This window comes from Mustela nivalis (genome assembly GCF_964662115.1).
Source record: "Mustela nivalis genome assembly, chromosome: 4".
Classification (NCBI taxonomy): Eukaryota; Metazoa; Chordata; class Mammalia; order Carnivora; family Mustelidae; genus Mustela; species Mustela nivalis.
In genome coordinates this window covers 102,424,385-102,451,254 of record NC_139023.1, presented here as the reverse complement: position 1 = coordinate 102,451,254, position 26,870 = coordinate 102,424,385, and the positions used below count along the sequence as shown (strand labels likewise).

The following is a 26,870-nucleotide window of genomic DNA, read 5'->3' as shown; positions in this document are numbered from 1 at the left end:
TCCTGAAAACAGCTCAGGACAAGAGGTTGGTAACATACAATGGTAGAAATATTAGATGGGCAGCAAACCTATCCACCGAGACCAGACAGGCCAGAAAGAACTGGCATGATATATTCAGAACATTTAATGAGAAAAACGTGCAGTCAAGAATACTATATCCAGCTAGGCTATCATTGAAAATAGAAGGAGAGATAAAAAGCTTCTAGGACAAAGAAAAACTGAAAGAATTTGCAAACCCCAAGCCAGCTCTACAGGAAATATTGAAAGGGGTCCACTAAGCAAAGAGGGAGCCTAAAAGTAAGAGACCAGAAAGGAGCAGAAACAATATACAGTAACAGTCACCTTACAGGCAATACAATGGCACTAAATTTCTCTCTCTCAACAGTTACCCTGAATGAAAATGGGCTAAATGCCCCAATCAAAAGACACAGGATATCAGAATATATAAAAAAAAACAAAACCCATCAATATGCTGCCTACAAGAAACCCATTTTAGACCCAAAGACACCTCCAGCTTTAAAGTGAGGGGGTGGAAAACAACTTACCATGCTAATGGGCATCAAAGAAAGGTGGGTGACAATCTTTATATCAGATAAATTAGATTTTAAGCCAAAGACTATAATAAGAGATGAGGAAGGACACTAGCTCATGCTCAAAGGGTCTGTCCAACAAAAAGATCTAACAATTTTAAATATCTATGCCCCTAACATGGGAGCAGCCAACTACATAAACCAATTAATAACAAAATCAAAGAAACACATCAAAAATAATTCAATAATGGTAGGGGACTTTAACAGCCCCCTCGCTGAAATAGGCAGATCATCTTAGCAAAAGATCAACAAGGAAATAAAGGCCTTAAATTACACACTGGGCCAGACGGACATCACAGCTATACTCAGAACATTCCATCCCAAAGCAACAGAATACACATTCTTTTCTAGTGCGCATGGAACATTCTCCAGAACAGATCACATCCTGGGTCATAAATCAGGTCTCAACCAGTACCAAGAGATTGGGATCATTCCCTGCATATTTTTAGACCTCAATGCTCTGAAACTAGAACTCAGTCACAAGAAAAGAAAGTTGGAAAGAATACAAATACACGGAGACTAAAGAGTGTCCTACTAAAGAATGAAAGGGTCAACCAAGAAATTAAAGAAGAGTTGAAAAAATTCATGGAAACAAATGAAAATGAAAACACAACTGTTCGAAATCTGTGGGACACAGCAAAGGCAGTCCTGAGAGGAAAATACATAGCGGCACAAGCCTTTCTCAAGAATCAAGAAAGGTCTCAAATACACAGCCTAACCCTACACCTAAAGGAGCTGGAGAAAGAACAGCAAAGAAGGCCTAAACCCAGCAGGAGAAAAGAAATAATAAAGATCAGAGCAGAAATCAATGCAATAGAAACTGAAAGAACCATAGAACAGATCAATGAAACTAGGAGCTAGTTCTCTGAAAGAATTAATAAGATTGATAAACCCCTGGCCAACTTACCAAAAAGAAAAGAAAAAGGACCCAAATTAATAAACTCATGAATTAAAGAGGAGAGATCACAACCAACACCAAAGAAATACAAACAATTATAGGAACACATTATGAGCAACTATACACCAGCACATTTGACTATCTGGAAGAAATGGATGATTCCTAGAGATATATGAACTATCAAAAACGAACCAGGAAGAAACAGAAAACCTGAACAGGGAAAAAAAAAAATCATCAGATGGGGAGGGAGTCAAATCATAAGAGTCTCAATGTCTCAAAACAAAGTGAGGTTTGCTGGGGGATGAGGGAATAGGGATAGGGTGGCTGGATTATGGACACTGGGGAGGGTATGTTTTATGGTGAGTACTGTGACATGTGTAAGCCTAATGATTCACAGACCTACACACTTGGGGCAACTAATATATGTCAATAAAAAATAAATAAATAAAAACTTCAAAAATAATTAATTAATTTAAATGAAAAAATAATTAAAAGTATCTGGGCCCCACCCCAAACTAATTACAGGTCTCTGGGACCAAAACAGTAATACTTTTACTTATAAAAGGTAAAAGTATTACCTAATACTTTCCATACCTACTAAGTATGGAAAATTCTAGAAAAACAAAAAATTTTAAGTCATGTCTCTTAATCTTCTCTATAAGAAGCATGCTAGTTTTCTAGAGTGCTTTCTACATAAACAAAGTACTTGAATATATTTATAGTGATTTTATCTGCATAGGATTTCAATTATTTTCATTTATTCTGAAATTTTTATGACTTTTTTTCAATTTATTTTCATAGTTAGAAGAACTAGAGTATCCAGTCTTTTAATAAGAAAAAAGTGTTATTATTCTATGTGCACATTGCCAGGTTATATCTCAGTTGTCAATACTTCTCTTAAGATTTTAACAGAGAGTGAGAAAACACAAGCAGGGGGAGCAGGAGAGGGAGAAATAGGCTCCCAGTTGAGCAGGGATTCCGATGTAGGACTCAATCCCAGGACCCTGGGATCAGAGGAAGATGCTTACCTAACTGAGCCACCAAGGCATCCCTCAGTTGCTAATACTTCTGAAGTTGTAAGGCCTCATAAGAGATTTTTTTCTTTATGTTTTAATGTTTTCTTTACACCCATTTGAATGTTGCCCACACCTAGTGCTTTCAGAAACATTCTTAAGGGAATCTTGGTATTTACTCATTTTTTCAAGACTTTTAAAATAAAAAATTAAGCAATGAAAAGTTCAAACAATTTTTTTCAATTTTTATTTCCTGATTATCTCACACTCTATAGGATAGGAGTAAATTTTCAAAAGATGTCCATCCTTACTTTACTTTCACTCATCAGGGGAAATAACCATGCCTCTGTTCCTCCATTTGTCCTGAGCAATGATACTTGATACTCATCTACAATATTTTCTCAGATGTGCATTTCTTTTTTTTTTTAAGATTTTATTTATTTATTTGACAGAGATCACAAGCAGTAGAGAGGTAGGCAGAGAGAGAAGGGGAAGCAGGATCCCCGCTGAGCAGAGAACCCAATGCGGGGCTTGATCCCATTACCCTGGGATCATGACCTGAACCGAAGGCAGAGGCTTAAACCCACTGAGCCACCCAGGTGCCCCTCAGATGTGCATTTCAATGGGTAGAGGTAATTTACTCAAATTATATGTACAGATAAGGCTAAGATATTGGAAAGTCAACCTCGTTACTCACTTATCAAAACAACTTGTTCCAGATCATCAAAATCATTTTTCTTTTCTGTACAGACCAAATCATGTTAAGGATTTAACACTTTTTAAAATGTCTTTCTAAGCAACGATGATAATCAGGGTATATAGAGCTTACTAGGTGGTTAAGACGAGGAAAAGAGTCCAAGATAATTTAGCCTAAGATTACAGACGTGTTCTAAAGAAGAAATAAATAGCCCATTGTTAAATTCTAAATTAACTTGGAGACAATTCACTAAGAAATCAATGTGTAGGAGAGTCGTGTATATCCTAGAATCAGAAATGTTCTGTTGGAGATCATGATATTTTATATCATGAATTCTTCACATCCTTTAAATGAACCCTTTGCCCCTAGCCTCTCCCCCTTAGCATCCGCAGAACAAGTTGGGTGGAGCTTCCACACATGAGCCCTTCAAATATTTGAAAACATTGATTATGTCCCCTCGTAAACTCTCTCTTTTGCCAGCCAAACAGCCACATTCATTGACTTGTTCCTCTTGAGATCTCCTCCTCCTGGTTACTCTCCCCTTAACTCCTAAAGATGTTTGCATCTCCTGAACTTAGTGCCTTGCAAAAGCAAATGTGCTATTGAGTGAAGTTCAATCAAAACTTACAGGGAGAAAAATATCACCTGCTTCATTTTTTATACTCTTAATGTACATTTCCTGCTGGGATTTTTCGTTTATAAAATTAATTTTTTATTAATATATAGTGTATTATTAGCCCCAGGGGTACAGGTCTGTGAATCGTGATGTTTACACACTTCACAACACTCACCATAGCACATACCCTCCCCAATGTCCATAACCCAACCACCCTCTTCCTACTCCCCTCCTCCCAGCAATCCTCAGTTTGTTTTGTGAGATTAAGAGTCCCTTTTGGTTTGTCTCCTTCTCAATCCTATCTTGTTTCATTTTTCCTTCCCTACCCCCAAACCCCTAAATTGCTTCTTAAATTCTTCATATCAGGGAGATCATATGATAATTATCTTTCTCTGATTGACTTATTTCACTCAGAATAATACCCTCTAGTTCCATCCATGTCATTGCAAAAGGCAAGATTTCATTTCTTTTGATGGCTGCATAGTATTCCATTGTGTATATATACCACATCTTCTTGATCCATTCATCTGTTGATGGACATCTAGGTTCTTTCCATAGTTTGGCTATTGTGGACATTGCTACTATAAACATTCCAGCGCACTTGCCCCTTCAGATCACTACATTTGTATCTTTAGGGTAAATACCCAGTGGTGTGATTGCTGGGTCTATTTTCAAGCTTTTGAGGAACCTCTCTGTTGTTTCCAGAGTGGCTGCACCAGCTTGCATTCCCACCAACAGTGTAGGATGGTTCCCCTTTCTCCACATCCTCGCCAGAATCTGTGGTTTCCATACATGTTAACTTTAGCCATTCTGACTGGTGTGATGTGGAATCTCACTGTGGTTTTGATTTGTATTTCCCTGATGCTGAGTGATGTGGAGCACTTTTTCGGTGTCTGTTGGCCATCTGGATGTCTTCTTTGCAGAAATGTCTGTTTATGTCTTCTGCCCATTTTTTAAAAGAGCTATTTACTTATTTATTTGACACACAGAGATCACAAGTAGGCAGAAAGGCAGGCAGAGAGAGAGGGAGAAGCAGGCTCCCTGCTGAGCAGAGAGCCGAATGTGGGACTCAATCCCAGGACCCTAAGATCGTGACCTGAGCAGAGGGCAGCGGTTTAACCCAATGAACCACCCAGGCACCCTTCTGCCCATTACTTGATTGAATTATTTGTTCTTTGGTTGTGGACTATCATAAGTTTGTTATAGATTTTGGATACTAGTCCTTTATCTGATATGTCATTTGCAAATATCTTCTCCCATGTGTCAGTTGTCTTTTGGTTTTGTTGACTGTTTCCTTGGCTGTGAAAAAGCTTTTCATCCTGATGAAGTCCCAATAGTTCATTTTTGCCCTTGCCTCCATTGCCTTTGGTGATGTTTCTAGGAAGAAGTTGCTGTGGCTGAGGTTGAAGAGGTTGCTGCCTGTGTTCTCCTCAAACACTTTGATGGATTCCTTTCTCACATTGAGATTCTTTATCCATTTGGAGTCTATTTGTGTGTGTGGTGTAAGGAAATAGTCCAGTTTCACTCTTCTGCCTGTGGCAGTCCCAATTTTCCTAACACCATTTGTTGAAGAAACTGTCTTTTTTCCATTGGACATTCTTTCCTGCTTTGTTGAAGATTAGTTGGACGTAGAGCTGAGGGTCTATTTTTGGGTTCTGTATTCTGTTGCATTGATCCATGTGTCTGTTTTTGTGCCCGTACCATACTGTCTTGATGATGACAGCTTTGTAATAGAGCTTGAAGTTCGGGTTGGGGATGCTACCAACCTTGGTTTTCTTTTTCAACATTCCTCTGGCTATTCAGGGTCTTTTCTGGTTCCATATAAATTTTAGGATTATTTGTTCCATTTCTTTGAACAACATTAATGGTATTTTGATAGAGATTGTGTTAAATGTGTAAATTGCTTTAGGTAGCATAGACATTTTCACAATATTTTTTCTTCCAACCCATGAGCATGGAACGTTTTTCCATTTCTTTGTGTCTTACCCCATTTCTTTCATGAGTGCTTTCTGGTTTTCTGAGTTCGGAGTCTTTGCCTCTTTGGTTAGGTTTACTACTAGGTATCTTATGGTTTTGGGTGCAATTGTAAATGGGATTGACTCCTTAATTTCTTTTTCTTCTGTCTTGATGTTGGTGTTTAGAAATGCAACTGATTTCTGTGCATTGATTTTATATCCTGACACTTTGTTGAATTCCTGTATGAGTTCTCACAGTTTTGGGGTGGACTCCTTTGGGTTTTCCACACAAAGTATCCTATCATCCACGAAGAGTGAGGGTTTGACTTCTTCTTTGCCAATTCAGATGCCTTTTACTTCTTTTTGTAGTCTGATAGCTGAGGCTAGGACTTCTAGAACTATGTTGAATAGCAGTGGTGATAGTTGCCATCCCTCCCATGTTCCTGACCTTAGGGGGAAAGCTCTAAGCTTCTCCCCATTGAGAATGAAATTCGCCGTGTGTTTTTCATAGATGGCTTTGATGATATTGATATGTGTACCCTCTATCCCTACACTGTGAAGAGTTTTGATCAAGAAAGGATGCTGTACTTTGTCAAATGCTTTTTCAGCACCTATTGGGAGTACCATATGGTTCTTATTCTTTCTTTTGTTAATGTATTATATCACAATGACTGACTTGTGGATGTTGACCCTTGCAGCCCAGTAATAAATCCCACTTGTGTGGGGAATAATCCTTTTTATGTACTGCTGGTTCCTATTGGCTAGTATTTTGGTGAGAATTTTGCATCCATGTTCATCAAGGATATTGCTCTGTAAATGATGGTGTCGTTGGTTCAGGGATGAGGTAATGCTGGCCTCATAAAATGAATTTGGGAGTTGTCATTCCATTTCTATTTTTTGGAATAGTTTCAGGAGAATAGGAATTAATCTTCTTTAAATGTCTGTTAGAATTCCCCTGGGAAGTCGCCAGGCCCTGGGCTCTGATTTGTTGGGAGATTCTTGATGACTGCTTTCATATCTTTACTGGTTATAGGTCTGTTCGGGTTTTCTGTTCCTTCTTGGTTCATTTTTGGTAGTTCATATGTCTCTAGGAATCATCCATTTCTTCCAGATAGTCAAATGTGCTGGTGTATAGTTGCTCATAATGTGTTCCTATAATTGTTTGTATTTCTTTGGTGTTGGTTGTGATCTCTCCTCTTTAATTCATGAGTTTATTAATTTGGGTCCTTTTTCTTTTCTTTTTGGTAAGTTGGCCAGGGGTTTATCAATCTTATTAATTCTTTCAGAGAACTAGCTCCTAGTTTCATTGATCTGTTCTATGGTTCTTTCAGTTTCTATTGCATTGATTTCTGCTCTGATCTTTATTATTTCTTTTCTCCTGCTGGGTTTAGGCCTTCTTTGCTGTTCTTTCTCCAGCTCCTTTAGGTGTAGGGTTAGGCTGTGTATTTGAGACCTTTCTTGATTCTTGAGAAAGGCTTGTGCCGCTATGTATTTTCCTCTCAGGACTGCCTTTGCTGTGTCCCACAGATTTCGAACAGTTGTGTTTTCATTTTCATTTGTTTCCATGAATTTTTTCAACTCTTCTTTAATTTCTTGGTTGACCCTTTCATTCTTTAGTAGGACACTCTTTAGTCTCCGTGTATTTGTATTCTTTCCAACTTTCTTTTCTTGTGACTGAGTTCTAGTTTCAGAGCATTGAGGTCTAAAAATATGCAGGGAATGATCCCAATCTCTTGGTACTGGTTGAGACCTGATTTATGACCCAGGATGTGATCTGTTCTGGAGAATGTTCCATGCGCACTAGAAAAGAATGTGTATTCTGTTGCTTTGGGATGGAATGTTCTGAGTATAGCTGTGATGTCCGTCTGGCCCAGTGTGTAATTTAAGGCCTTTATTTCCTTGTTGATCTTTTGCTAAGATGATCTGCCTATTTCAGCGAGGGGGCTGTTAAAGTCCCCTACCATTATTGAATTATTTTTGATGTGTTTCTTTGATTTTGTTATTAATTGGTTTATGTAGTTGGCTGCTCCCATGTTAGGGGCATAGATATTTAAAATTGTTAGATCTTTTTGTTGGACAGACCCTTTGAGCATGAGCTAGTGTCCTTCCTCATCTCTTATTATAGTCTTTGGCTTAAAATCTAATTTATCTGATATAAAGATTGTCACCCACCTTTCTTTGATGCCCATTAGCATGGTAAGTTGTTTTCCACCCCCTCACTTTAAAGCTGGAGGTGTCTTTGGGTCTAAAATGGGTTTCTTGTAGGCAGCATATTGATGGGTTTTGTTTTTTTTTATATATTCTGATATCCTGTGTCTTTTGATTGGGGCATTTAGCCCATTTTCATTCAGGGTAACTGTTGAGAGAGAGAAATTTAGTGCCATTGTATTGCCTGTAAGGTGACTGTTACTGTATATTGTTTCTGCTCCTTTCTGGTCTCTTACTTTTAGGCTCCCTCTTTGCTTAGTGGACCCCTTTCAATATTTCCTGTAGAGCTGGCTTGGGGTTTGCAAATTCTTTCAGTTTTTCTTTGTCCTAGAAGCTTTTTATCTCTCCTTCTATTTTCAATGATAGCCTAGCTGGATATAGTATTCTTGACTGCACGTTTTTCTCATTAAATGTTCTGAATATATCATGCCAGTTCTTTCTGGCCTGTCTGGTCTCGGTGGATAGGTTTGCTGCCCATCTAATATTTCTACCATTGTATGTTACCAACCTCTTGTCCTGAGCTGTTTTCAGGATTTTCTCTTTGTCACTGAGACTTGTAAGTTATACTCTTAGATGATGGGGTATGGGCCAATTTTTTTTGGGGGGGGGGGGAGGGTTCTCTGTGCCTCCTGGATTTTGAAGCTTGTTCCCTTCACCAAATTAGGGAATTTCTCTGCTGCTATTTGTTTCAGTATACCTTCTGCCCCTCTCTCTCTTTCTTCTTCTTCTGGGATCCCAATTATTCTAATATTGTTTCATCTTCTGGTGTCACTTATCTCTCAAATTCTCCCTTTGTGGTCTGGTAGTTTTTTGTCTCTCTTTCATCACCTTCTTTATTCTGCATCTTTTGGTCTTCTCTATCACTAGTTTTCTCTTCTGCCTCATTTATCGTAGCATTAAGAACCTCTATTTTTTATCGCACCTCATTGGTAGCTTTTTAAAATTTCACCTTGGTTAGATATTAGTTCTTTTATTTCTGCAGAAAGGGCTTTTATTTCTCCTGACAGTGTTTCTCTAATATATTCTATGCCTTTTTTGAGCTCAGCTAGCACCTTGAGAATCATCATTCTGAACTCTAGATCTGACATATTACCAATGTCCGTATTGATTAGGTCCCTAGCCTTGGTACTGCCTCTTGTTCTTTTTGTTTTGTTTTGTTTTGTTTTGTTTATGTGAGTTCTTCTGCCTTGTCATTTTATCCAGATAAGAATATATGAATGAGCAAATAAAATATTAAAAGGGAGGCAAAGACCCCAGAAAAATGTGTGCTAACCACATAGAAGAGATCCCAAATTGTCAGAAGAAAGGGGATTAAAAAAAGTTCAAAAACTTTTTAAATTATATATATATATATATATATATATATATATATATATATACACACATATATGTATGTATATATTAGACTGGTGAATAGAACAGCTGCCCACTTTATTTTGGATGTATTTTGGTCTCTGAGAAGGCACTACCTCCCAAAATTTTAAAGAAAGGAAGAAAAACTTATATATACACAAAAATAAGGGTAAACACGATGAAGGAATGGACTATGACTATAAAGATAAAATTTTTTTTTAAAAATTCTAAAAAAAGGATTTGATAAATTGGTTGGGAAAAGAAAGAAAAAGTGGAGAGAATTTTCTCAGGCTGGCGAATTGAACAAAGCCATGTGCTATATTTGTATATTTTGATGTATTAGAAGAAGATGTATCCCAACAATTTTTAGAAGAAAAAGCCCTATATGTATGCAAAAGATAAAATTAGATACAATGAAGGGTAAAATATGACTATAATAATGAACGTTCAAATGGATTTTTTTTTATTTATTTTCATGTTTTTTTCTTATTTTTTTTTAATTTATTTTTTATTTTCAGCATAACAGTATTCATTATTTTTCACCACACCCAGTGCTCCATGCAATTCGTGCCCTTTATAATACCCACCACCTAGTACCCCAAACTCCCACCCCCCACCCCTTCAAAGTCCTCAGATTGTTTTTCAGAGTCCATAGTCTCTCATGGTTCACCTCCCCTTCCAATTTCCCCCAACTCCCTTCTCCTCTCTAACTCCCCATGTCCTCCATGCTATCAAATGGATTTTTTTAAAGAAAGGTATTGTTAAGATAAACAAGTTAAAAATGTTAAAAGTGGAAAGAGTAAAAGTTAAAAATTTAGAATAAGAAAAAAATCAAAAATAAAATTTAAAAAATTTAATTAACTTTGCAAGTCTAAAGAATCATGTGCAGAAAGTCATGAATTCCATGCTTTGCTTTCCCATCCTCTGGAATTCCACTGTTCTCCTTGATCAGTAAGCCTTGTCTTGGATGGATATTCTTGCTCATCTTCTGGGGACAGGGGCCTATCGTGCTGATTCTCAAGTGTTTTTGCCCAAAGCAGAATTTCACCACCCTTGCCAGTGGATTGTGCTAAGTAATCTGCTGAGGTTTGCTCTTGGGAGCTTTTGTTCCCTGAATTCTTTCTATAGAGCTCTGGAGGATGGGAGTGAAAATGGTGCCTCCCAATCTCTGGCCCAGAGGAGCCAACAGCTCAGAACCCCTCTTCTCAGTGTGCCCTTGGAGAAAAGCACTCAATCACTCCCATCTCCCCAGTCTCCAGCCATGCTGTGACCAAACATTTCTGTCTCTGGCACACAGCCCCATTTGGAGTCTCCAAATCTGGCAGATCCTGCTGCTCTGCTCTTCCAGTGGCTCTCCCAGATCTGCCTCTTGTGGGGTCCCTGCTCAAAGAGCAATGGCCTGATTGTGCCAGAGATCACAGTTAAGGTAACCCGAAGCTGAGAGTTCACTCATCAGTTCCATCTCTGTAGCTGGCTTCTCCACTCTGATACATGTGAGGTTTGCTACACTCAGACACCCCTGATCCTTCATTGACCCTTCGGGACCTGAGACCACACTGTCCCCAAGAGGGGTCCACCCCCATTTAACCTCTGGAGCAATGTCCCTCTGTGGAGCAGACTTTTAAAAGTTCTAATTGTGTGCTCTGCTGCACCACCACTTGCCTTGAGCTGGCCCTTCCCCCTATAGTCTATCTTCCTGTCACTTCAGATTCACTTCTCCACACATCCTGTTTTCAGAAAGTGGTCAATTTTCTGTTTCTAGAATTACTGCTCTTCTAATCTTTGATCTCCTGTTGGATTTGTAGTTGTTGGGAATGGTTTGATAACTAACTGAACTCCTGCAACCTGATGTCATCTCAGCCTGCTATTCCTCTCCCATCTTGACTTCTCCTCTGCATTCCTTTTGGGATTTTTCATACTGAAGTCCCATTCTGGATTCATTGCTGATGTGCTCTGTGAATAACCACAAGTTTTTCCCTCACAGGTGCTGAAGCCATGCCGTATGACGTACTTGTATGCTTATAAATTGTTTCTTTTTATAGACATTAGAGGACATTAAAGTCCCTTTAACTCACCATAAGAGTAGCCTAGACATGGCAAGAGAAAAAAGATATAGAACCAAACCCTACATAAAATTCACTGAAGAAAATGTAATACCAGTTGTCAAATACTAAAGTTTTAGAGTATTTATCTTATTTGAAGATTTCAGAACATTTTTATGATGATTTTTATAGCAAATGATATGTTCAAGTGTTTTTTTTCTCCCTGAAGGATTTCTAAAATTATCATTGGGGTACCCTTACAAAATTGACAAAACCAGGCCATATTCTCTAGAAACATGTCCTTTAAGGTTTTAAGACTGGTTTTCATTTGACTGGGGGAAGGTAACTGGTATTGCTATCATTTCATCAGGAAACAAAATTCACACTCCATTTTAAATGTAGAAAGGGATATGGCAGGTTGAATAAAAGAATGAAACTTTCTCCAAGCAGGAGCCAAGCCTTCATAATCTCCAACAGCAGCTCTCACTGTCTGACTACTCAGTGGGCAGAACAGAAGCCTGTGTGATGGCAATGGGTCAGAGCTGCTTAACAAAGAGAGTGAAGACTACCAAAGTTGAAATAGGAGCCAAAAGTAAAGATAAAGGAGGAGAAGTAGCATATTGAGGTGAGGAAAGTAATAGTTGTCAAAATGATGAAGTTAGAGAGTCAAGAGTTAGGAAGCAATGAGAAGTAATAGAGGATGATTTACAGAAAAGGTAGAGAAATTCACAGAAAATTGCTAGAATAGAACAGAACAATCAAGGGCACAGTAGCTAAAAATCCCAGCTTCCCAGGAGAAGAATTTTTAATATAGATGTTTTCTAATATTGGCTTGATATGAAATTAAGAAATGTTTTACTTTCAGGAATCCTGGCTAAGTGAGCCAAAGAGAAGGTCATGTGTCAAAAGAAAAGCAGGATTTCTTAACTTTGACAGGATATTAGAATCATCTGTGGAACTTTAAAAAAGTGGTTTAAATTGTGTTTCATTTCATTTATGGTCTTTAAACTTTAAGTAAAACAAACAAACAAAAAACCAAAGAACAAAAAACAAGATCCACAAAACAGTAATACTTCCTTTTCAAGTTTAAAGCTTAACAAGGAGATATTACTAAAGCTATGGAAAATGACTTTTCTAGTTTTATTGAATTTTTCTTGAGGGTTTGAACCTTAAGACATCCTCCTTCCCTTGCAACTTCCTTGTAATTTTCATTTTGAATGTTTTATGATGTCACACTGCACTGCTTCTTCAGTATTTCTATACTGAGTCAACAGTTTGATTCCCTATTCAAATGATGTCCCCACTGAGAAAGACATACTAATTTCAAGATCTGCATGACTAAACAGGGTCAAGTTCAAATTCCCCATCACTATCAACAGATTGTGGAAAAGAGAAAAATACTGATTAAAATACTAAAATGAAATTACTGGTTGCTGGAAAAAGCATGACTTTCAGAGAAAAATAAGATGCTTTACATGAAAATATTCCTGTTAAAACATATTTTTAAGAAAATTACACCTTATTGCCATAGCACTTGATGGTCTAGAATTTACATTGTTTCCTGAACCAAAATTAAGTATTAAAGTTTTCTTTGCAGTTCTAAGATTGAGATAATCTTAGAATATTCCAGCTTTCAGAAAAAAAGGGAGGGGGACAAAAGATCAGGAATTCTACTTTTTATATTTAAGTACATTTTTAAAGATTCTCCTTTTGATACTTGTAAAACACTCCCATGTGTCCAACTATACTTTCTGATTAGTTGATATTGAATGTTGACCTGAAAGTTTAAAATAAGTACATTTCAACACTGTAGTGTCACAAAAAGGGGAACTATTATAATATTGAGGTGTAAAAATAGCAAAAAAAAAAAAAAAAAAAAAATTCAGCTTAATAAATGTGAAACATGTAATTGTTTTCTATATCACTAAGTTTTGCCAAACTGTCTTTGCTGTCACTTTACACTACATAGATTGGTGGCTTGTGTATCTTTGGTAACTTAAGAAACAAAACAAAAACTCACAAAGGTTTGATCAATTTCATTCAGTGGAGTGTTTTCCTTTATCCCCCAAGGATGAGCTCTCCCTTTCTCACAAGAATTTGATCATGACACATCTCTTGGATTTTGTTTGTGTTTTTATCTTTGATTGGATTATTACAGTATTTCTCTAAACCCAACTATCCTTCCTTCAAGTAGCACATCTTCCATGATAGCTTTCAAAACACCGGGCTCACCTTTCCCCTCTTACTAGAATCATAAAACCACAGCCAGTGAAAAACAAAAGTGAATAAGACACTTCACTGGTGTGTTAGATATAGTCATTCTCTTATAATAATCATCATGGCAATCAGATTTAATGACAACTCAAATGCGGTCTAGGAGTTAGTGCCTTGGGAAGTAAAAGGGGATTCACATTCACTGTGCATTGACTATGTGCAGGTACTTTCTACATGTCTTAATCTCCACACCTCTCCACTAGATACCAGGCCTGAAAGGATATCTTTATATTATGCCTTATTGAGCATTCCTTCATGAACCTGGAGTAGACCTCGATCTGCTGCAGGAGAGAAAGGGTAGACATACCCTAAATCATGGTCATTGGCAAACTTCATCAAAACTCACTTGGTCACTATAGGGTCATACCATGTAGCAAAACAGTTACTAGAAATTATTATAGCATAAGCGTGTCTGAACAGCATAATTCTTAGAATCAGAATTTTCCAGTCCTACAGATATGTTTTCTAGGTCAAAAGTAAATTTAAAGCATCTGCTTTAAAAATCCTTTCAGATTAAAATATCATATGTCCTACTCCATACTTGTTCCTTGTACAAATCTGTAAGAGTTAACAGATACAGGACAACTAATAGATATGCAAACCATTCACACTCTAGGAATCTAGTGCATATCCCTGAATCTTACACACTAGAAAGTATATTCAGTCCTTATAACCTCTGACATTAAATTTACATTTTATTGTATAGTCCTTAACTTCTCAAAACACCCTTAAGAAATCATCCTTGAAAGCATTGTCATAATTGCTATAATGTGTTAAGGTTGATAAGTCTAACACTCTGTGCACCAGTCATAAAAAGTTCCAATGTGATTCAAGATTGGAAGATATTCCTTCTGAAGAAGTAGTTCCTTCTCCCCTACATTCCTCTTTCTAGTTGGGAAACTGGACATCCTGGGAATAAGCTTAAAGCTGAATCAAAGAAACCATCCACTTACTTTTGCAAAGAGATCTTTTTTCCCCTTGGCCTCAATTTTCTACTTACATTTAGCCAAGTTGTTTAAAGTCATCTGGAATTAAAAATTCTCTTATATCATTAGGACAGAGGAGTTTGAACATATGTAAATTTAATAAATAAAGGCTAAGCACTTACCAGGATATGTAATTGAAGTAACTGTATATGTTTGACAATTTTATGAAAGTAAACATTCTAAAATGTAAACCTAGGTCACTCCTTGATTACAAGTCCTTCCATATCTGTCACAGGTTTCAGAATAAAGTCAAAGTTCCTAAGTGTCCAAGTTCCTACAGCCACGGTCAGCCCTTAGTTCCTGCCATCTAAAAAATGTTCTACCTCCTGCAGGCTTGTTTTGGGTCTTTTGGGATGTCAGATCCAGTGGTAGTCAAAGAAATGGCCAGAGAAGGAGAAAGACTCAAATAACTAAAGAAAACAGCACAAGGAGATGAGAAAGGAGGTGGGCAGTGGGGTGTTGGGGGAAGGCAGGGAGAAGAGAGAGATGAAGGTTGGTGCCAAGAAAAAACTGGAGAATGAGAGACGCAAGGCCAGTCTTGAGGTGTTCGAAAGTAAGATGGGATTGGGAGGGAGACAAACCATAAGAGACTCTTAATCTCACAGAACAAACTGAGGGTTGCAGGGGGTAGGGGGTAAGGATAGGGTGTCTGGGTTATGGACATTGGGGAGGGTATGTGCTATGGTGAGTACTATGAAACGTGTAAGCCTGATGATTTCCAGACCTGTACCCCAGGGCAAATAATACATTATATGTTAATAATTTTAAAAAATAATAAAAATAAAGTTGAACACCCTGTAAAAAAAGGAATTCAGATTGGGGACAGATGAGGATTTTAGTGTTCTTCTGAGAAACACAAGTAGAAATCAGAACTACTTGATCCCCTTCTGTGATTAGACTGAGCTTTCTTACATGCCACTCCATAAAGAAATTGGGCTGTGTGGGACTCTGGGTTCTGTTCACACTAGAAGTAAAACACACTCACCTTCTATTAATTTGACCACTAGGATTTCCCCTGACTCCAGCACCACACTCACCCTGACTCCAAGAGTTGCCTGCAGTTTATAGAACCCATGTTTTTCTTGCATCAGAGTCTCTAAACTTCTAAAACATTGCTCTATCTAGAGCATTCACTGTCACCCCTCTTTTATACTAGGCTAAAGCCTGCAGCTTCCTCAAAATCAGTTTAAATATTCCTCCTACAGGAAGCCTTCCTTCCCACCCCATCTCAAATCAGAGATGCATACACAGAGAAAGCACATCTGCTCCATCAGTCTGTTTCCTTCAATTTTTCCCATCGCACTAAGCTCCATGAGGGTAAGACAGTGAGAGCAAGAAAATGAACAACATTTAAAGTGAAAGCAGGAAAAACAAAAACACTTGGCATCAAGAACTCAGAATGGTTATAAAATTAAGCCTTCTTTCACAAAATATACTATCAGAAAATGACTCATACAGAGGTTTTCTGGTTTATAGTAAAATACTACCATTGAGGCTTTGAAGATATGGGGCACTTATGAAATCTCCAAAAAATTATCTTACTTCTTAAGCAAAATTCCAAAGATACAAATGAGAGTAAACACAGAGGCTGATTTGATTAAATATCTGGAATTTTAAAACTGATCTGAAATAAAGACGACTCATAAAGACATACATAAAAATGTTTTAAAAGACTTTCAGACAAGATGGTAGTATGGTAGCAGATATCTAAAATCCTTCCTAGAAATTGAGCTAAGTTCTAAAGGAAAAATAAGAATAGCGAAAAATCCTACCTTGAAGTTCACATTGGTCAAACTCTAAGAGGCAGTTAGTGAATTTAATTAACTTTAGCCGCAAGAGTTCACACAGTCTATTAGATGACTATCCAAATCATTAGAAAACTGAATCAGCAGGCAAGTTTTCAGAAATGACAGAGAATAGCACTGTAGAACTGAGCTAGGAAGGAAATGGCAGCTCTGCCATCAGACTCTGACCTGCAAACCTTGGAAGCTGAGACCCCCCTCCCCTCCGCAATCAAGCACCACAAAACTGGATACCCCAGCATGGTATTTGCCAGCAGAACCTAGAACAGCCAGCACCTCACTCTTATCTTCCAAGTAACATGCAAGTGCATCTGAATGAGAAACCTAAGTCCCATTTAGAACTCCAGCTAAGAGAGTATCTAGGAAATGTATTTATTTTTTCAGCTCTTGCACACAAAAAGGCACACTAGAAATAGGGGGATACAGAAAGTCTGTCCCCCAGGTCACACACAAACATGTGGGTGTCTCCTCAATACATCATGGCAAAAACCTCAAGGGTTTTTGCTGCCTATAAAGAAGGTATTAGCTTGAAGGGCTCCACATACTCATAATTCCCCCTCCCCAAGAGTAGTGCTGTGACATAGGGAAGAGCTAAGGAAATCCTTGGGGGGTGAGGGGCAAAACCAAAAACAAATACTTCTAAATTTGAGGTGATAGGGCTAGAGGTAAGACTGGCACTTCTCCACTTAATGTCCTATCACCAGCACAAACAAGGGCCAGGATATCTCATTCAGAGAGGGCCCTGGTCATATCAAATAAAAACCTGCAATGGAAGGTTCTCTGATCTTGCTTCTCACCAATGTAGCAGAATTTTTCAACTAGAAATACGCTCTCCTAAACTATAAGAGCATTCTAGATTTCTACCAACAAGGTAGAGCTGGCTCTGGTACCATTATATTCCTGGATTATAAGAAATGTGACTTTTGGCCCTACTAGAAGAGTTTCAAGTAATGAAACTGTAAAAATCATGTTTCCTGTAGATGTATTTATCTTTCTCTGCACACCCCTCAGACTGATAAATCAATGAAAATTTAAAAGAATTCAGTTAAACACCTTAACTTCTGAAAGGAGAAGGCCACCAATAGCCTTGTAAATGCTATTTGGAGGAAATGGGATTCAGCAACAGATCTGCTCCAGCTCAGTAATGAACACATGAGGAGAAGCAGCCATACTGAGGGGAGTGGGGGTAGTCAACCATTTATATCACCTGCAGTGAAATTAAAGAAAATTAATGGGACCAAGGAAGGATACAGAGAGAATGCACAAGACTAGAGATAAAAAGAATACTAACATTAAGTTAAAAAAAAAAAAAACAATGTAATAGTACAGTGACATTTTTAAATGGCCCTAGAAATAGCCAAGATCAGATCCAACTACAGAAAATAAACTGCAGGGACTCTTTCACAGTTAGATTAAAAAGATAACAGCAAATGAGGCACGTAAAATATATGAAAAACAGCTTAGATATTTAAAATGTGAATGAGTATTAGTTTAATACATGTTTTTGAACATCTTTGTACCTGGCTTAAAATGAAATGTAGGACATACAAAGATAGAATATTTTCCTAACCTGAGGAAAGATTCAAGCAGATCGAAAGGGCTCACAATCTACTAAGAAAAGTAGCAAAATAATAAACACTTGGTTATATCATGAGGAGATATTGGTTCAGGGGGCTGGGTGGGAGGGATGAGGCTGTCCCTGAGGTGTTTTTTGTTCTGTTTTGTTTTTTAGAATTTTTATTTATTTAAGAGAGTGTGAATGAGTGAGCCAGTGAGAGGTAGAGGGGGAGAGAGAGAGCAGGAGCCAACACACACATAAGAATGGTGGGGAGGGGCAGAGGGAGAGGGAGAATCAAGCACTCCAATGAGAAGGAAACCGACTCTGGGATCTATCCCACGACCCTATGATCATGACCTGAGCCAAAGGCAGATGCTTAACCGACTGAGACACCCAGGTGCCCCATCCCTGAGCTTTTTAATGTGCACAATAGATACAGAAAACAATGGAGGAAATTTGTATGAAAATTTCAGGGAAAATATTGGGAGCCACAAATGTGAAATCTTAAAAAACAGAACAACAAAAATCAGAAGCAGATTCAAATCCAGAGAACTGGTATTTGTCAGAGGGGTGGGGGCAAAGGATGGACAGAATAGGTGAAGGACATTAAGAGTACAAACTTTCAGTTACAATGTAAGTAAGTCACAGGGATGAAGAGTACAGCAAGGAGAGTATAGTCAATAACATTGTAATAATGTTGTCTGGTGACAGATGTTAACCATTTATCTTAGTGAGCTTCCTATAATGTATAGAATTGTCAAATCACTATGTTGTACACTTACAACTAATGTGACATTGTAGGTCAATTACACTTAAAAGAATTCTGTGGAACTGAAATGAATTATTCACACAAAAAAGGCAAAAAATATTCCCAGATATACTTCCTCAAATTTTTTGTATACCACTCTTGCAATCTTCCTGGAAAAAAAAAATCTTAAATATTCTAGTCAACCCACCAACACAGCAAGATATAGATTTCAAAAATAAACTGTGATATTAAAAAGAGGCAACTCAGAGAATACTTCTCCAAAAAACTAGCTCCAAACATAGAGCTTTTATAGCCACACAGGAATATGAAGGTACACGATCCTTAATTTTCTTTTCAGTAAACTGAGGAAATATTTTCCTTAAAGTCTTATATATTTTCAACCCATTAACTCCTCACCCTAGGCAGGTTGGAATTCATCTTCATAACTGCCACCTTGTGAAAAAATGCTTTCTACCAGGACAGACATCACTCCTTACACATCCGTGAAGGACAAAAGGGCTAAAAAGAGACCTTTCTGACCTATAGAATTTTTTAATCAAAAATTCTTGGGATTAAGAGTCACTTATGGTTTGTCTCCCTCCCAATCCCATCTTGTTTATAAAAAATAAAAATTTAAAAATCACAAAAGAAAAAAAAAATTCTTGGGGTGCCCAGGTGGCTCAGTCAGTTGAGCATGTGACTTGATTTCAGCCTAGATCATGATTTCAGGGTCGTGAGATGGACCCCCATCTCGGGCTCTGTGTTGGGCGAGGAGCTTAGGCTCCTTCCACCCTTCCCCTTCCCACTCTCACTCTAAAAAAATAAACTTTCTCAGGAGTTCCCCAATAATATCTTTTTATATCTTACTGGTCAGAACTAGGCTATATGTCCTTCGTAATGGAATAGAAGCTAAGAAAATATTTGCCACTTTCAGGCTTTCTCATAATTGATCTCAGAGTTGAAAAGAAGACTGTGAGCCAAGACTATAGTGTCCATCATCAGGTAAATATTATAGTCATGGTAAAGTTCTGCAAAACATTTCTATGTTAGTTCTTGAGAGTTTTTTTTTTTTTTTCAATTACATCCAGGCAAAACTCAGGATATGCCAACAATAATAAAAGAAAAAGGGTGGGGGGGGGCGTGCTTACAGGGGTGGGTGGGAAAATGTGGAGATCATGGCAAATGCTAAAACTTAAAAGTAAAATAGTGTCTCTGTCTTGGGGAGTCCCTCTCCTTTGTTGATGGGAAACCTACATACATAAGGAGATGTAATCCTCACCCTTGGGGATGGTTAAGGGACAGGACCACTATTTACACCATATACCAAGACCCCTCTTGTTAGCTTAGCATTCCCCTCACTCCCCACCTTCACACTTCCCTCAGGCAACACCAAAACAAAATCCCCACTTATTTAAGGAAATATTAAAAGTAGTTTACACGGTCAGTTTTTCACAAATTCCACAAGCAAGTTTCTATGGAAGGGGAGGTGGTATAGATTAGGAAAGAAGAGAAGACACTGACTGCCTTCAGCACAAATGACCCTTCAAGCAGGCAGTTTTGGAGGACACAACCTGAAGTCTTCTAGAAAGTGGACTTCTTTCCCAGCTGACTCCTCTTAAGCAGGGTAATTTTCTGGAGATAACACTACCCTCACACTCTCACCGCCACCTCCCTTGCCTTGAGCCCTTAAAAACCATTGGTTTATCCATTGGTAGCCTGACCCAAGGTTTATTCCTCTCTTTCCACTGCATGAAAACTCAGTGAGAATGCCCCAAGGGCAGCCCAAAAACTCAAACACATCCCTGTCTAGCATGGTCAGCAACTGCGTGAGTTCCTCATTTTCCCTGAGAACTACTGCCTCCTGCTTCTCAATGATTTTCACCACCTGTGAAACAAACCTCTCTCTTTTCTACAAGATACAACAGGACAGAAAGAGAAACAAGAGCTCAAAACTCATCAAAGCATTCCTGCTCAATTCTGCCAAAAGCCTTTATACCCTTACCTTCCCTCCTGCTATTTATTAGCTTTGCCAATTTTCCATATGGTCTGCCTCCCATCTGACCACTTCAGGTTGTTGAGAATGTCAGTTTCTGGTGGAGAAAGGGAAGATGCATGGGTGCTATAGATTTCTGAGGAGCTTTCTTCTAAGAACACTTCCCTTCACCTCCAGAAACTTGCTTCCTTGGTGGTTTTACCATTCCCCAGTATCTGCCACACCTGTTCCAGGAGCTTCCCCAGCTCCTTCCCCTTCCTTTACACCTCATACACTGCACCTTCTACTGGTCATCAACTGCTAGCATTTTTTTTCTAGATGTCATTGTCTAGATGTCATCTAGAGGATGGGACCACCAGTTGACCTACAAACTAAATGCAGTCAATAGGAGGCTCCTAAACCCCCCATCCTTGAAATACACATTGTTCCCAGTGTTCCGACCATGGGAATGGCTTCAAGGATGTGGTCTTGAGAGAACAATGTGTTGTTGATATTATCTGAAGACTATAGGCTACTGAACACTATGAGAGCCTCTATAAACTTTTAAGATTTGGAGGGAGACAGTGGAGATCTACCCCTGCTGCAGCCACCCCGACAATCCTGTGACTTTTCTTGACTACCAATCTCTGTGCTCTCCCTCTTTCTTCTGTCTCCCCTTGTCCTATGTTAAAAGGGACCAGTTTGTGAACCAGCAGCAACTGTTGCAGTTTCTTCACCTGGTGGGACAGAGGGGACCAGTGAGCATGAAAGGCACACAGGACTCCCAGAGCCACCAACCAGTAGAAATATATCAGATCCTACACAAATGGAGAAAAAGAATAGGACCTTCCCCTTGTAAATGTGTAGGACACAGATATGAGAAACATGCCATACACACACACCCCCCACCCCCCAGTGACTTCTGAGCTTCTCCATTCCAAGTGCTTTATCTAGTGCCCTATATACAATGTGTGCCTCATCATTGTTTTTAGCATTATTGTCAGAAAAATCTTTTCAGATAAAATCTGCTTCCACCAATCTTCTTTTCATTACACATCCTCATTTAATCTAATAGTCCCATTGGAGTCAGTCAACTGTATGGTTTTCGAAGATGCCCAGGTAATTTCAATGCATAAGTTTTCGAAACCACAAGGTAGACTAATCATTTCCCACCTCCACCAGGTGAAGAGAATCACTGCCACTTGCCCCTCCTTGAGCACCTACCACAACATGGAGCTTCAGAGACTACATGCCCACAGGATCCACCATACCTCCTCTGTGCTCTCCAATGTGGAACACACCCTGTCCAAACTTCTCCTCCTATTCTGTTCTGAGATCCTGAGAGTTCAAAGTGGGGTCCATCCCCCTCCCCAGAGCCACCCCTTCCCAATAAAGTGCAGAAGGCCCGGGGAGAAGGGAATATCATACCCTTTGCTGAGTCATGACCACGTTATGTACATGAGAGATAGGAATAGAGAAGTGGCCAAGGTTATTAGTTACAAAGAACACCCTTTCAGCCCCGTCACCTCAATGGAAAGAACTCTCTATTCACTCCCTGGATTCAGGAAAAACATCTCATTGGGGTAAGCTCGACCTAGCTGAGCACCAGCAGTAGTTGAGCAGGAAAGTGTAGGTATCTGGTAGTGGGGGGAAAAAATGCCACCTAGATACAAGGTCAGGGCTCCTCTAGGGGTTAGGTTATCAAGTAGGTACAGGAATCATACCTCCAGAGCAGAAAGTCCATGTCACCCATGGTAAAGTGTCAGGGAGATGGAAACTAAGTAATTGGAAAGCCCCAGGTACTACCTGGGATCAGAAACTCTTCCTTACGATGTTTTACGATGCTTTTTGAAAGGAGCCAAATGTTGGATGAAGCTGGATTGCCTCCAGCTTTCTGAAAGCCAATATAATTCCACAAAGGGGCCAGAGACTACCCAAGCACTGCTTCCTGAAATTCAGGTAGAGTTTCCCTCCTCTTCTCTAATGAAGCTTTTTTTTTAAACCAGGAAATACTTCAAGGATCAAAGAGTCAGATCTTTTCTTTGGCCAATAAGGAAAAAGAATCAGTCACAATAAGTGGAAAAGCCAGGAATGAATTCCATGTTTTAATTTCAAGTTAATTTTTCTCACTGTACCATATTTCCTTAGTCTCTAATTCATCTTTCACCATCTCTAATCTACTTGTTTCCCAGCCAGTCAGCCAAGCCAAAACATGAATTCTTATTCAGGATAGCCAGTCTCAAAAAGCCCGATTTCCCAAAACACTTTGAGTCCCATTCTCTTTCTTATTGGACCATCTCGGTTTCTTCAAAAAGACAAAGAAAGGAAAAAAAAAAAAAAAGAAAGAAAGAAAGAAACTGAAGAAATCAGATAAGAGGAAAATCGCAGGAGTAGCTACTAGTTAGTGTCATTTTACCTTACAAATTCCAAGGATTTCAGCATAGAGCCTCCTAGGGCTGGCCTAGTTGCTCACTAGTTCTCAATTTTGGCTCCACATTAGAAATGCTTGGCGAGGTTTTAAGATCCCCTGTACCCAGACCAATTAAATCAGAATCTCTGAGCAGGAAACCCAGATAGCAGAATTGTTAAGGTTTCCCAGGTGATTCCAATGTGTAGAATCACTTCTCTAACAAGCCATGTGTTGGCTCCTGATCCAGATTCTAAGGCTGCCCAGCTGGGGTATAAGCTTTCTGGGTGAGAAACAGCTGTGGATGAGAGAGGGCAGTTCTTTGGCAGCAATATAAATAGTTAAGCAGCCACCTAGCAGAGAATAAAGTCACACTAAAATTTTAAAATAAAGCCTCTAATTTTATTGGATCAAACTTTGCTGCTCTTCTAGACTTTTTTTCTCCTTTCATTTCATAAAATTATAGAGCTAAAGCAATAATGCTAATGAGATCAATACTGTTAATCATCAGGGGTGGATGTCATGCCTTTTCTTAACAGTCTTCAGTGAACCCGCAGAGCTAAAAATAAGTTAAATTAAGTTTTAGACCTCCGTCTGTCTGCTAAGGTGACTGCCTGACCTACTGTTTTTTTTTTTTTTTCTACTCCCCCAGACCAGCTCTTCCTCCTATCAAGTACTTCCTAAGAGATCATCTGTAGGGAAGAAATTGGGAAGACTTTCTAAGAGAAGTATTTACCTGGTTAGCATTTAGGTATTACCGCCTCAAAAAAAAAAAACAAAAAAAAAAAACAACCAGCTTGTATGCTAATTGGCTGGCCAGGACCCGGATAGTAGTAGAAAAGAGTTGGCAAAGCAGTTCCCAGGAAGGAGAATACACAGAGGTAAGACACATTAATGTATGTTCCGGATGTCCATGATATTACTCTACAATTATTCAAATATATTGCTGAGAATTTCTCTTTGATTCCAGGTAAGCAAATGAGACTGACTCAGATATGTCTTTATAAATGAGTTAGAGGCAGCATGATGTAATGAAGATAGCAGAACATGACATCGGATTCATATCTGATCTCTGTCACTAATTAGTCCTATTTATGTCCACAGGAGAAACTTTTCAATCTCCCTTAGCCTCAACCTACTACTCACCTGTAAAATAGGGATAATAATATCTCCCTCACATCGTTTTTTTTAAATATTTTTTTTTTAATTTGACAGACAGAGATCACAAGTAGGCAGAAAGGCAGAAAGAGAGTGGGGAGCAGTCTCCCTGCTGAGCAGAAAGCCCAATGCGGGGCTTGATCCCAGGACCCTGGGATCATGACCTGAACTGAAGGCAGAAGTTTTAACCCACTGAGCCACCCTGGTGCCCCCACATCATTGTTTTAAAGATAAGACATATGCCATTTCATATTTATTTGTTCCCAGTGTCTTTTTGTAAGGAAAGAATAAACAATAAGGAATTAAAAAAAAAAAAAAAGATGAGTATTCTTTTATGAGTATTCTTTTATTCAATAAATAATTGTGGCAACAAATAGAATAATGATAGCAATCGTATTTACAGTCATTATTGTTAGCTGTTGTTATCTGTACATACCAACAGAGAAATTATTAGCTTATATCCCAAATCAAAAGCTCTCACTTTATGTTTCTGAAGTATTTGTGACATGGGAAATATTCCTAGTCATGCAACTGAGGCTTACAGTTATCTTGCACAAAATTTCTTTAATAAGGTCCTTTTAATTTTTAGTTCTAAGGTACTGGAATGATAACATTTCTCAGTCCTTAAAACAATAAGACCAGGTTAACCAAATGGTCTCTGGTTTTAAAAACAATGAGAAAATAAGAGATAAATTCTATAAAAAAGACAGTGTACAGAAATGGATAAATAAGTGTAAAATGAAAGATTTTGAAATCAAGAGAGACATCTTGCCAAATATATGAATAACTCATTCCTTAGCAGAGTATTTATTAGGGAAAATAATGACAAACACAATCTTGGCAAGACAAACTTACTAATTGGGAGTGTATTGGGCAAATTACCAAGAGATGCATAAATCATTTTCTAGATCAAAGAAAACTATTAAATACTTGTGTGGCCTTAGGAATGTTTCTTAATCTCACTGAGCATCAGTTTCCTCACCAGTAAAATTGTGGTGATAATAATAAGTTGTTTTGTGCGTGGAATTAATTAGCTGGTGGTATGCATAAGTCACTTCATATAGTGCCTATTGCTGTGTTGGCTATCATTTTTATCTCTGAAGCTAGGATTAAAGTGATTTAGTAGAAGAATTTGAAGACCTATCAGAAAATAATGATTTGGCTAATTTCCAATACCTGAGCCTCCCACAGGATTAGAGTGAGGTTTTGGGTATATCACATGGGATCCTCACTTATTCTTAGTTTGTCAAGTAGGAATTACTAAATGTAGGAGGGTATCCAAAAGGAGTTTTGGGGTTTAATCAAGCAGACTAATTATGGTAAGGGATGACACCTCTTACCACTTGTATTTTTCCTACAAAATTTTGATCAGAAAGCTGTGTTAACAAAGGATTTTTAATTCCTAACAGTGGGAGATCCCTTTCTAATTGGTTACAAGTTAGTTTTGTCATATCTCTGAGCAACATTTGGCATATGTAAAGGGGAAGAAGCACACAAAGAATATGCTGGAATGGAGTCTGCCTATATGGGCATTCATCCTTAGGCAATGACACAGCAGTCTTTGCAAAGAGCATGGCAAGCCTCTTTCTTATTCATTTATTCATCAATTATTTCGTAAGCACTTAGGACCAACAAGCAACCCCAAATTTCATTTATTTTTACACTACATGAATTACTTCTCATACACAGTCTGATCAGATATTCCTGGTCAGCAACTTAAACTCAAGTGAGGTCAAAATACCACAAATTTCCCTTAGTGACTCTGCCTTGTCCTAGAATCTCTTCAGAACCTTTGGCTGGATGCTCTACCTGCAGCCAGACAACAGGCAAAAAGAAAGAGACCTTGGAAAATGGAGTGCCTTTCACTTAATAACCTCAACTCAGAATAGAAACACATCACTTCTGTCCACAGTGTGTTGGGAAGAACTAGTTACATTGTCCCACCTAGATGCAAGGGAAGCTGGGGAAAGTAGCTAGGTAGCCACTTCCTAGTTACAATTCCAGGCTATGGAAGGCGATTCTGACTCTGTTGCTCAGCAAGCTATCACTGCCCTAAGTACCCAGGTGCTGATGAAATTCCTTTCATCATGGAACTTAGAGTCTAGTTCACTCTTACTCTGATAAGAGCTTCCTCCTAAAGTTTCAGTGCACTGAATCATCTTTCATCAATTTTACCCTCATCTCGGTCTACTCTATAGAACTACAGTTCCCAGAATCCCTTTCTAGTATCAGTCAGGGTTTGATTCTGCCAATGAGGCATTCACAAAGATTTTTAAAAAGGAGCCATTTTTCTCAGCAGCAGCTGTTTGCAGACCGATGAGATCATTGTTGGCAGCACTCCTTAGCTTTCAGCACTTCTCCCAGGAATCACTTGCTATAAGCAAGCAGCTGAAATCATCAGAAGCTTCCAGTGCTCGGCCATCCTCTTGAGAATAAGTACTCCATGCCACTAGGATCACTGATAGTGGCTCTCCTGCAATTCTTTCAAATTTGCTGAAAATAATCTTCCAGGCCTCTCCCAAAGCTTTGGATTAATTTTCTTCCTACCCAAAATACTAGAATGACTTCTATTTTCTGGAAAAATCTGAACACA

At 38.5% G+C, this 26,870-nt stretch overlaps 1 long non-coding RNA gene across 2 annotated transcripts in view; it reads left to right on the top strand.

Moving 5' to 3' along the window:
• LOC309863937 overlaps positions 1 to 26,870 on the top strand; it is a 96,080-nt gene that overhangs the window by 52,686 nt on the left and 16,524 nt on the right. The window contains exons 2-3 of one of the 2 annotated variants that reach the window (XR_014311303.1): positions 19,675 to 19,742; positions 22,568 to 22,671. This is a non-coding gene — a long non-coding RNA (uncharacterized lncRNA). The remainder of the gene's footprint in view (positions 1 to 19,674; positions 19,743 to 22,567; positions 22,672 to 26,870) is intronic. The other variant, XR_014311304.1, reaches the window with a different exon arrangement.